The sequence below is a fragment of the Choristoneura fumiferana genome, chromosome 6, assembly GCF_025370935.1.
Source record: "Choristoneura fumiferana chromosome 6, NRCan_CFum_1, whole genome shotgun sequence".
In the NCBI taxonomy this organism is placed as follows: Eukaryota; Metazoa; Arthropoda; class Insecta; order Lepidoptera; family Tortricidae; genus Choristoneura; species Choristoneura fumiferana.
Window position 1 is genome coordinate 8,934,847 of NC_133477.1, and position 10,366 is coordinate 8,945,212.

General features: G+C 36.5%; 2 long non-coding RNA genes across 2 annotated transcripts; one reads left to right on the forward strand and one right to left on the reverse strand.

Moving 5' to 3' along the window:
- Nucleotides 1-2,935: 2,935 nt before the first annotated feature.
- Nucleotides 2,936-6,397, reverse strand: LOC141428612 (uncharacterized). Its single transcript, XR_012451449.1, has 4 exons — nt 6,158-6,397; nt 5,471-5,555; nt 4,279-4,388; nt 2,936-3,020 (listed from the first exon to the last, which is right to left on the reverse strand). It is a non-coding gene; the product is annotated as an uncharacterized lncRNA (long non-coding RNA).
- An 84-nt stretch (nt 6,398-6,481) lies between these two features.
- LOC141428613 (uncharacterized) lies at nt 6,482-8,194 on the forward strand. Its single transcript, XR_012451450.1, has 2 exons — nt 6,482-6,630; nt 6,932-8,194. It is a non-coding gene; the product is annotated as an uncharacterized lncRNA (long non-coding RNA).
- Nucleotides 8,195-10,366: the final 2,172 nt, after the last annotated feature.

The following is a 10,366-nucleotide window of genomic DNA, read 5'->3' on the forward strand; positions in this document are numbered from 1 at the left end:
CCAGAACAATAGAGTTCGCAGTCCCTGCTCCTGTCAAAACGGTTTTTGCCTCCTCCGCAGCCAGTGTACGTGAACGCTAGCACATGGCTGGTCTGCTCGTCGTAATAGCTGCACAACTTTGATTACATTATGCCCGTTTTAAGGCGGTAGCTTTTTTTTTACATAATATAACTACGTGATTGACCCCTATCTCACCTGATGAAAATGCAGATGAGGCCAAAGGTGTACGAGTAACTCACTGATTCAGTACAGAGCTATCCAGTCTAGCCTTGAAGAGCCCTAGATTGTATTTAAAATGGGCGCAGGTCAAACTAACTTTCTCAAGAAGATTTTCGGGGGTTCAGGCTCACACCTCCGCATTCTCCAAATTTATGTGCGAAATTTCATTTGATTTTTACCATCAGCTTTTCGTGAAGGAAAACATCGTGCAGCTGGCGTTCTTTCGGGACAATGTAGAACTACAGATCAAGCCCTATCATTCTGAGAAAGATTCTGTGAAAATAAGATGTGTTGCGCTTAATTTACTCGCCTCGCTCCGCTCACCTCAGTTTTCACCAGAGATGTGCTGTGCGAGGTTAGGTAATAAGCGTTTTCTATTGTTCATGAAAACACATTCCTCACAACACATCCTCGCGTATCTTTGGTGGAAACGCAGCCTTAATGACAGATAGAACCCGCAATGCACAGTGTTTTTCTTGGTTTCTTTTAACTTCGACAGAGTTGGCTTAGTTCATTGTTAGAAACTACGTGACAATTAAGTATGTATTGGCCAACCGAAAAAAAATACAAACAATAAACTTCACATAGTCATACTTGTTAAGGCATTTTTGGCCGGATGCTGCACTTCGTGAAGAAAGCAAGCCGCTTTGCACAGTGATAGTACAGACTAAACTGAGTGATTTGACTCGCAGCAGCGGAAGTTTCACCCCTTAGGAACAGAGATGGCGCCACTTCTTTAAAATATTTCAAAAATTCTACAAGCTAAAGTAATAAACGATTTCAATGTTTAATATCTCAAATGAGAGCCTATTATATACGTTACTTATAAAAAAATACAAAAAAATATTTACAAAAAGCTTTTGTCAAAAAACGCCATCTTAAGTTTTTTTTTCTTACCTGATTTGTAGTTTTTACTTGATTGCTTAAAAAAACTGTGTGCAACATGAATGGTTAATGCATGTAAATATTACTGAGTACATAACGAGTATTTAAAAAAAATCGACACCGAACCTATCATATTTAACGAAATATGACAGTTTAAATGTGAGCACAAATTTCTTTAAAAAATATTTCAAAAATTTCTACAAGCTAAAGTAATAGACCGATTTCAATGTTTAATATCTCAAATTAAAGCTCATAACATTCATTATTTACAAAAAATATAAAAAAAATATTTACTGAAAACTTTTGGCAAAAAACAACCATCTCAAGTTTTTTTCTTACCTGATTGGTAGATTTTATTTGATTGCTTAAAAAAACTGTATGCAACATGAATGGTTTAATGCATTTACATATTACTGAGTACATAATAAGTATTTAAAAAAAAATTTGACACCGATACCTATCATATTTCACGAAATATGAAAGTTTAAATGTGAGCAAAATTTCTTTAAAAAAATTCAATAAATTCTACAAGCTAAACTAATAAACCGATTTAAATGTTTAATATCCCAAATTAAAGCTCATAAATTCATTATGTAGAAAAAATATTAAAAAAATATTTACTGAAACTTTTTGGCAAAAAAACGCCATCAAGTTTTTATTTCTTACCTGATTGGTAGTTTTTACTTGATTGCTTAAAAACATTGTATGTTGTATGCAACATGAATGGTTTAATGCATACTTATATATATTCTGAGTAAATAACAAGTATTATAAAAAAAACCGACACCGATACCCTTCATACTTCACGAAATATTTAAGTTTAATTGTGCACGCTTTTCTTACAAATAAATTTCAACGAAATCTTCAAGTGAAACTAGTACTCTGATTATAATGTTTAATGTTAAATGAAAGAAGAACGAAATTACCTAATTTATTAAAAAAAAGTTTTTCCTGGTGTTACGAAAAATATAATTACTTAAAATTAGTAATTATTAAGACAATAAATAAAAACTATACCGTTTCCGGCATAGTTGGTTCTTAGATGTAATATATATTGCTTCGTAGTTGGCGAATTTATTTAGAAAATTAGCTTTTTATGTGATAGGTAGGGCTACAGCTTATAGATATGCCACATTTGAAATAAAAGACTGAACATCAATGTTCATAAATATTTAATTAAAACCTATAGTCCTCTTCGGTTCATCGGCAGATGTAGAACTGAAAAGGAAAAGTCGTTTTGAAGCACTTGTGCTATTCCAATACTACAAAATCACAGATCTTTTAGACACGGACTGTGTTGCTGTAATTACTGTTGAATTATTTTTTGCCTAGTTGATAACCATTAGATCTAAAATTTTGTGCCTACCTGTGGAAATCAGTGGTCAGCATACAAATAACCCTGCATTGAATATTATATTAACTTACTTTTGATTTGTAAGCCACCTTTGCAGGATTTACACTGGGCAGTGCATGGTAAGCTGACCCGACGACACCCACACAACGCATGGTATAGCAGCCAGATTTGCAGCCACAATACTTAATGGTCCAAGAGGCTTACTTTCTTGGCCAACTCTCTTTTGCCTTAGTCCATCCCCAAGAAGATGGACATGGTACGGAAATTTCTGGTTTCAGAGCGTTTCTCCATATTTGGCCCGCTTGGTAAGCTGCACGCAGTGTTGTTTATAGAGAGACGGAGATAACCAATTTTCTAACGCCGCACTGAGCGAAAGTCTACCTAATACGAGTCTTAATAGAACAAATCATGAGATTGGAAGATAAGTATAGATTAAGGCCAAACGAGTCTTTATTAACCTCGTTGCAAACTTACCTTAGAAAATATCCCATACATCGACCAGCCTTTGGTTGCAGCAAACATTGCGACAATTCGTCAGTTTTAAAAGGTATCAGTGAACTTCCTACGAATAAAAATTTTTAAGTTAACGTAAAACTTATGGGAAAAAACTAAATTCGGCTGAATAATACAAATAAATAGCTGGGTGAACGAGCTTCGCTTGGAGTTGGTTTTGCAGGTGGTAGGACCTTGTGCAAGGTCCGCCCGGATTGCTACCACCATCTTGCTCGCTAATCCTGCCGTGAAGCAGCAGTGCTTGCAAATTACTGGCACGTGAGGTATCCATCTTAGGCCTCTAGGTTGGCAACGCGTCTGCAATACCCCTGGTGTTGCAGATTTTATGGGCAGTGGTGATCTCTTACCATCAGCAGACCCACTTGCTCGTTTGCCATCCAGTCGTATAAAAAAGAAAAAGAAAAGAAAAGGAGTTATATTTTTGTTAAGTCGTGTTTTTTCGAAAAAATAAACGTAAACTAAATAAATATATAAATAAGTAAAAATTAAAACCCTCGGTTCGCAAGTCTAGCACTATATCGCTGAACCACCACACGTGAAATTAAAATTAAAGAAAAACACACAAAAAACTCGAAAACACACGTTTTCCCGAAGAAATTAAACTCTTACCAAGCTAAAATCGATTGTTCGTCAATTCCGTGACTCCCAAAATAATGGAATAACAACAAGATTTAATTTTTCTTCGCTAAACATTGACCGTATATCTATTTCATAAATAACACATAGGATACAAACTCAGATGTCGTCCAATACCGTATTTACTGCTTATCTCAATCAAGTGCATGGTTTTTGCCGTTTCATCAGACGGCCTACTTGACAATTCTATAAAAGACACTCTTAATTTGAACAGTTTTAAGCCACAAGCCACAACACTGCTATAATATTATTATTATTATAAGCCTATAATATTTTTTTCACACCTCTTCCACAGAAAAGTAACTTTTCCTCCCTGACGAGAGGGAGCAAATCAACTTTTCTGTTCAAAGGCTTTCAGGTTTATGCAAATGCCAATTTTTTTTGAAAGTAAATTGTAAGCTATGCCATTTTCTATGCTGTTGTTCTTTAATAATATCTGAAGTATTTTTTTTCAAGTTTCTTAATGCACGTATAAAACTAGTATGAGCCCTTTAACAAAACCATTTTCAGCTTGGCGATCACACGCGATGCCTCATTACATCGATTCAACTTTGAATCCCTCGCTAAGCTTCGGATTCTATTGCAGTCCTTGCACATTCATGACATGTACGTAAATACACCATTTCCTTGTGCACAAATAACATAATAATAACTTCACATACTTAACTTACCAGAACAATAGAGTTCGCAGTCCCTGCTCCTGTCAAAACGGTTTTTGCCTCCTCCGCAGCCAGTGTACGTGAACGCTAGACACTGGCTGGTCTGCTCGTCGTAATAGTACCTGCACAACTTTGATTACATTATGCCCGTTTTAAGCGGTAGTTCTTTTTTTACATAATATAACTACGTGATTGACCCCTATCTCACCTGATGAAAAGTGCAGATGAGGCCAAAGGTGTACGAGTAACTCACTGATTCAGTAACAGCCTATCCAGTCTAGCCTTGAAGAGCCCTAGATTGTATTTAAATATGCAGGTCAAACTAACTTCTCAAGAAGATTTTCGGGGGTTCAGGCTCACACCTCCGCATTCTCCGAAATTTATGTGCGAAATTACATTTGATTTTTACCATCAGCTTTTCGGTGAAGGAAAACATCGTGCAGCTGGCGTTCTTCGGGACAACGTGAGAACTACAGATCAAGCCCTCTCATTCTGAGAAAAGACCTCTCATTCTAGGAAAGATTCTGTGAAAAAAAGGATGTGTTGCGCTTCATTTACCTCGCCTCGCTCCGCTCACCTCAGTTTTCACCAGAGATGTGCTGTGCGAGGATAGGTTAATGAAGCGTTTCTATTGGTTCATGAAAAACACATTCCTCACAACACATCCTCGCGTATCTTTGGTGGAAACGCAGCCTTAATGACAGATAGAACCCGCAATGCACAGTGTTTTTCTTGGTTTCTTTTAACTTCGACAGAGTTGGCTTAGTTCATTGTTAGAAACTACGTGACAATTAAGTATGTATTGGCCAAACCGAAAAAAAATACGAATAAAAACTTCACAGAGGTATTAAAGGCCAAATTGTATAACTTAACCAACAAAAAGTTGGAAAACCCCTAACTTTGTCACTTCAAAGTTAAATATCACAATAATGGCTAAACCGATTTTGATGAAACATGTCTAAGAACCATCGCTAGAAAACATGATTTCAAATAAAAACTGCATTTAAATCGGTCCACCCGTTTAAGAGCTACGGTGTCACAGACAAACAGACACACACACATAGCGGTCAAACTTATAACACCCCTTTTTGCGTCGGGGGTTAAAAATTCACAAACATAACAACTTAACAAGTAACATTGACGTGACTTGCGAGATATACTTAATAATGCTAAATAAACGAAGTGCGTGCATTTACGTACGTACTTAGTATGCGATTCATTGCAGTTGCCCGTTCGTGGTTGTTCCTGGCACCATAATGACCAGTCAAACCATTTTTTTTGACCGAGAACTACACAAAAATGGTCAATAAATACTTAAAATTACTAGTACCTAATATATTTCTCCTGTCCACAAATCCTGTTTTCAAATGCTCACTTTTTTACAAACAAGTGACCAATTAACGGAAATAAAAAAACACGGTAGGTTTATAAAAAATATATGAACAACTTGTATATCTACCTATACAAGATTAAATTGTTAAATTCATCTTGAAGTGTGAGTAGATACAGTCAAATGCAAAAATAAGTATCTATTCGAACTCAAAAATATGTTACTACCGCCTTATTGCGTAGAAATAAGAGTCTGTGATACCTACTTAATTTTGAAACTTTGAATAAGTTCATATTTTTACACTTGACTGTACTTGACGATACATAAGAAGACATGAAACAGACTTTTTTTATATTTTAACCTTCTTTTGCCTGAATGAATCAAAACAAAACAACAAGTTAATATTACGCCATAAATTAAAACCTTTACACACTGTTTTACCGCGCATTAGTTAAGTATATTATAAATAGTAAAGTTATAGACCACTAGTTTCTCAAAGAAAAACTTCAATTACCCCAAAATAACACGCTTTATAACCTACTTATTATTTATTAGCCTTACTTCTTCTCGATTTGTGAGTGGTTTTGAATATATCGACTGTAGTGCTCTTTTCTTCTTCCTTGGGCATGGGCACATCGATTCTTTTAAATATCGTAGTAGGACGAGCAGATGATGGTTCAGTGACTGAGGCTGTAGTAACATTGATGTTTTCAGCACCAGGAGCGTGAAGGCAAATAGCTCCAAGTGTAAGCCAATATCGAAGATTACCCGTCATGCTTGGGTAGGAAAGAAAACTGACCGAAACAATAAAACCTCACTTGATTTATTTCGTTTCGTATAGGTACAGTTTTATTGTTTCCTTGAAGACGTAAACGGAGTAATAGTATTAAATCGATTTGAACAGTAAAATAGCTTATGGACGTCTGTTACCTGTGCGGAATTTAATATATTTTTAGATAATAACTTGGGCTCTGCTTTTCAGTGATTTTCTTTCTCCGTTCTTGCAGGCTGCAAGTTGCAGCAGTTGCGTAGTGGTAATTAAATATTGTTTCATTATGACATAATCCATTATTACATCAGATATATTTTGCTAGGTAGTTTGTTACATAGAGGTTAATATGTAACGTAATTTACCACTTTTTGCTGACTCTACACTTCCAGTAGTTCACCCTCTTACGTACCTTCATCACCACTAAGTAACCACCCACCAACTCAGTCAGATGGACAAATAGACGGGACGAACTGACAAAACAATGCGAGACTGCGAGTTCATTTTTCGGCATTCTGTGGAACCCTAAAAAGCGCCCTGTTAACTTTACATCTCGACGTTTTCAGCATCTGATAATGCACACAATGCTGTCTGATCGGGAGGCAGCAGCTGTTTGCTGATCTAATGGCGTTTTCCATTTGCATTCGAATACCAGCGCTACCTGTCGGCCGGTGGGTGAATACCGGAGCACCGAATACTCGAATACCCGAATCGGATTATAGCTAACGACTCTCCATTCATGTGGCGGTCGCGGCGGCATTCTCGGCGAGTGTCCCACACTGATAAACTACAGGATAAACGCAGTTCTGATGACACAAATGACTGGTTAAGTCATTTGCCCAAAATCGTTATTTCCTAGTAGCAAAATTTCCATTCGCGTTTTTCCCGAATGCTTTTTTTTCCCAATATTCTTTTTTACTGAAGCTTATTTTCACAATCGCGTTTTTTCCCAATTTTAATTTTGCTACTAGGAAATAACGAATTTGGGGAAATGATTTAACCAGCCATCTTCGATTTTGTAATGATAGATGGCTAGATAGATTTATTTATTACCTTTTGATCGTCAAATGTATACAAAAATAATAATAATAGAATTTACAATGTCAAATTAGAGTAGAATTAAATAATAATAATTAAAGGTAATAGTAATAGTAATAATGTGGTGCAACGAGAATCTGGTAAGCCAGAAAATAAATGTGGTAAATGTAATGTAGTATTTTGAAAAATGTGGTATTCTGGGAACGTGGTATTTTCGGCACGAGCGTATGATTTTGGAAAAAGTACTTAGCAACTTTGATAGAGTCGCAACAATTTATAAGTTGTGGTCTAGCTTGACAATGCAGTAGGTATTAAATAATGTTAATTCGCGGTATGGTACTAATTGTATAAATAAGCTTTCGCTATCCTACAATGGATCTAGCTTGGTCATCCTGTACTGTCTTTCTTTAAAGGCAAACGGGCTTCATGCCTAGGGCCCCAGATCTCACGGGGGCCCCGAAACTCAGTCATATTCGTTGTAACGAAATTTATTAGTCTTTTGTTGCCATTAAAATTTATAGTAGGTAATACTCTCCAATGGGGCCCCATATTCTTTGGCGCCCACGGGCCCCGGCACGCTCTAACACGGCTCTGTAGTCTTGGATCTCTAAGAAAACGCGTGATTTCAAGTTTTAATCCGATTGAAGCTCCGTCGCTCTGGTAGGTACAGGAATTTTATGTTCAAGACAGTAGAGGTCAGCAGAACGCTTGTTTAGGTACTTTCAAGGCAGTGAATGTGTAAGTACTTTATATGTGTGTACTTTGTCACGAATAAATGATTTCTATTTCTATTTAAGTTTTATACCCATACCTACCTGGAGTTAGGTATCTATACTTCAATTCAATTAAAATTTAGGAGAAAGGTACCTATACTTATCTTGCCATATTTCACCCAACGTCTCAAAACGAGGCCTTATAGGTACTATGTTCCATTATCATGCCGTCCCGCTCACACTAATAGTGGATATTTAATAGAGGAGTGAAATGGATGGTATGACACGAACTTCGTATTACGCTTTTCTGAGTATCCCCCCGTCTGTCGTACGAAAACGGATTACCAGCTGGTGGTCCGTCGACGATTAGCTAATCATGGCGGGAAATTGCCTCAGTCTTACGATTAGATACATATAGGTACAATCCGTGAGCTCTTAGAAAAACCTTCGGGTTTCTGGGGAAATCGGAAGGATTCGTGTTGTAGAAAATGACAATTGTCTTTTTGACTTAGTAGCAATCCATTACGCGAGGAGTGCACTCGTTGTGTTTTCATTGATTTATATAGAGCAGTTAAAACCACCACTTACTTATTTATTTAGTTGGTTATTATTTCCATGGGGAGTCTGCTTAAACAGGGATTTCTGTAAATAGCCAATAACGGGAAATTGTTTATAATGTATATCAATATTTTATAAAGAAGCTAAAAGTTTAAAGAAAAGTGTTGATCGTAAATATTTCAATAAGGTTCAAGACCGACTTATAGAAGCAACGGAAATTTCGAAAAGTACATTAAAAAAATACTAAACGAAAGTAGACCAAAAAAAATAATTTGACATACCCAAGTGAAGTAGATACCTACTAACAACAGCTCTATATACTTCCAAATAAAAGTAGTGTGTTAAGGCGGAGTCTTCTCTATTTAAATTAACGATGAAAAAAATCGAAAATGCTAATTTTGTTTTATTTGTATCATGACAAAAAGTCATATTGTATTAAAATTAGAAAAAGATAAAGAAGCGTAATATTATTACGGTAAAGTTTATTTTGTACTGATGATTATTCCTTACATAACTTTTTACGGTAACTTTGAAAAGTTTTGCAAGTTGATAACAGAACAGAACCGCATATTACGATCGCGTGTCATCGTCTATAACCGAATCATGCTTCTAAAATCCGAAGGTTTTTTAAGAGCTCACGGAGTGTACGTACCTAAGTATAGGGCAGGGTTACGAATACAGCGTAAGTTACCTACAGATTCCTGAGTCGTGAGCAGGACTATAAAGAATAGGCTAGAACTATATCGTACCAGGCATCAGTTGGATTAACGTTTTTTTTAAAGTGCACGGTCACTGCAAATAAAAATGTGGGAGTTTTAATTAAATATGACTGTGAATGATTAAGTAGGTACTAAGGAGTGAAAACGTACGGTTCGTCCTGCTGACGTCTTTCGAATCAACCGTATATTATCTATGTGTCAATCTCAGTGAAAAGATTAAACGGTCTAGAAAAAAAAAGAACCCGTAATTTTATGATTTACCAACTGGTGCACGCGGGTCTGTTTCCGAAGAATTCGTTTATCGCTATCACGCTGTAACTATGCAATTGTCCGGATAAATTTACCTATCCTATGTCCTTCCCAAGTTCTCACACTATCATACCAAATTAAATTTAAATCTCTTCAGCGGTTTTAAGCGTGAAAAAAGTAATGGACAGACAGTGACAAACAGATAAACATCAAGACAGAGTTGCTTTCGTATTTAAAATATTACTAATGTTCACGTCGTGTTCGTGTACAAACCAAATTTATTCGAATTAAATCTAATTAAACACGAAAAAAAGCAGTGGTGGCCTAGTGGTTTGACCACCTATGGCTTCTCAAGCAGAGGACCGTGGGTTCAAACCCGGGCTCGCATCTCTGAGTTTTTCCAAATTCATGTTCATGTGCGAAATCACATTCTAAATTTGTCACGAGCTTTACGGTGAAGGAAAACAGTGTGAGGAAACCTGCAGTAATCTGCGAAGCGTGCGAACTACGGCATTCTGAAAGGAGGCCTGTGCCCAGAAGTGGGGCGTATATAGACTGGGATGATGATGATGATCATGAGACGCGATTAATTTTGGTGGCGAATGTTATTCCATTCGAATAACTTTTAATAAAAAAATATTCGAACAATGCCCATCTCTGATGCCAGGTTGATAACCTTTTACCGAAATTGGATGAATATGGGCGGCTTGATTGATTCTTGCAA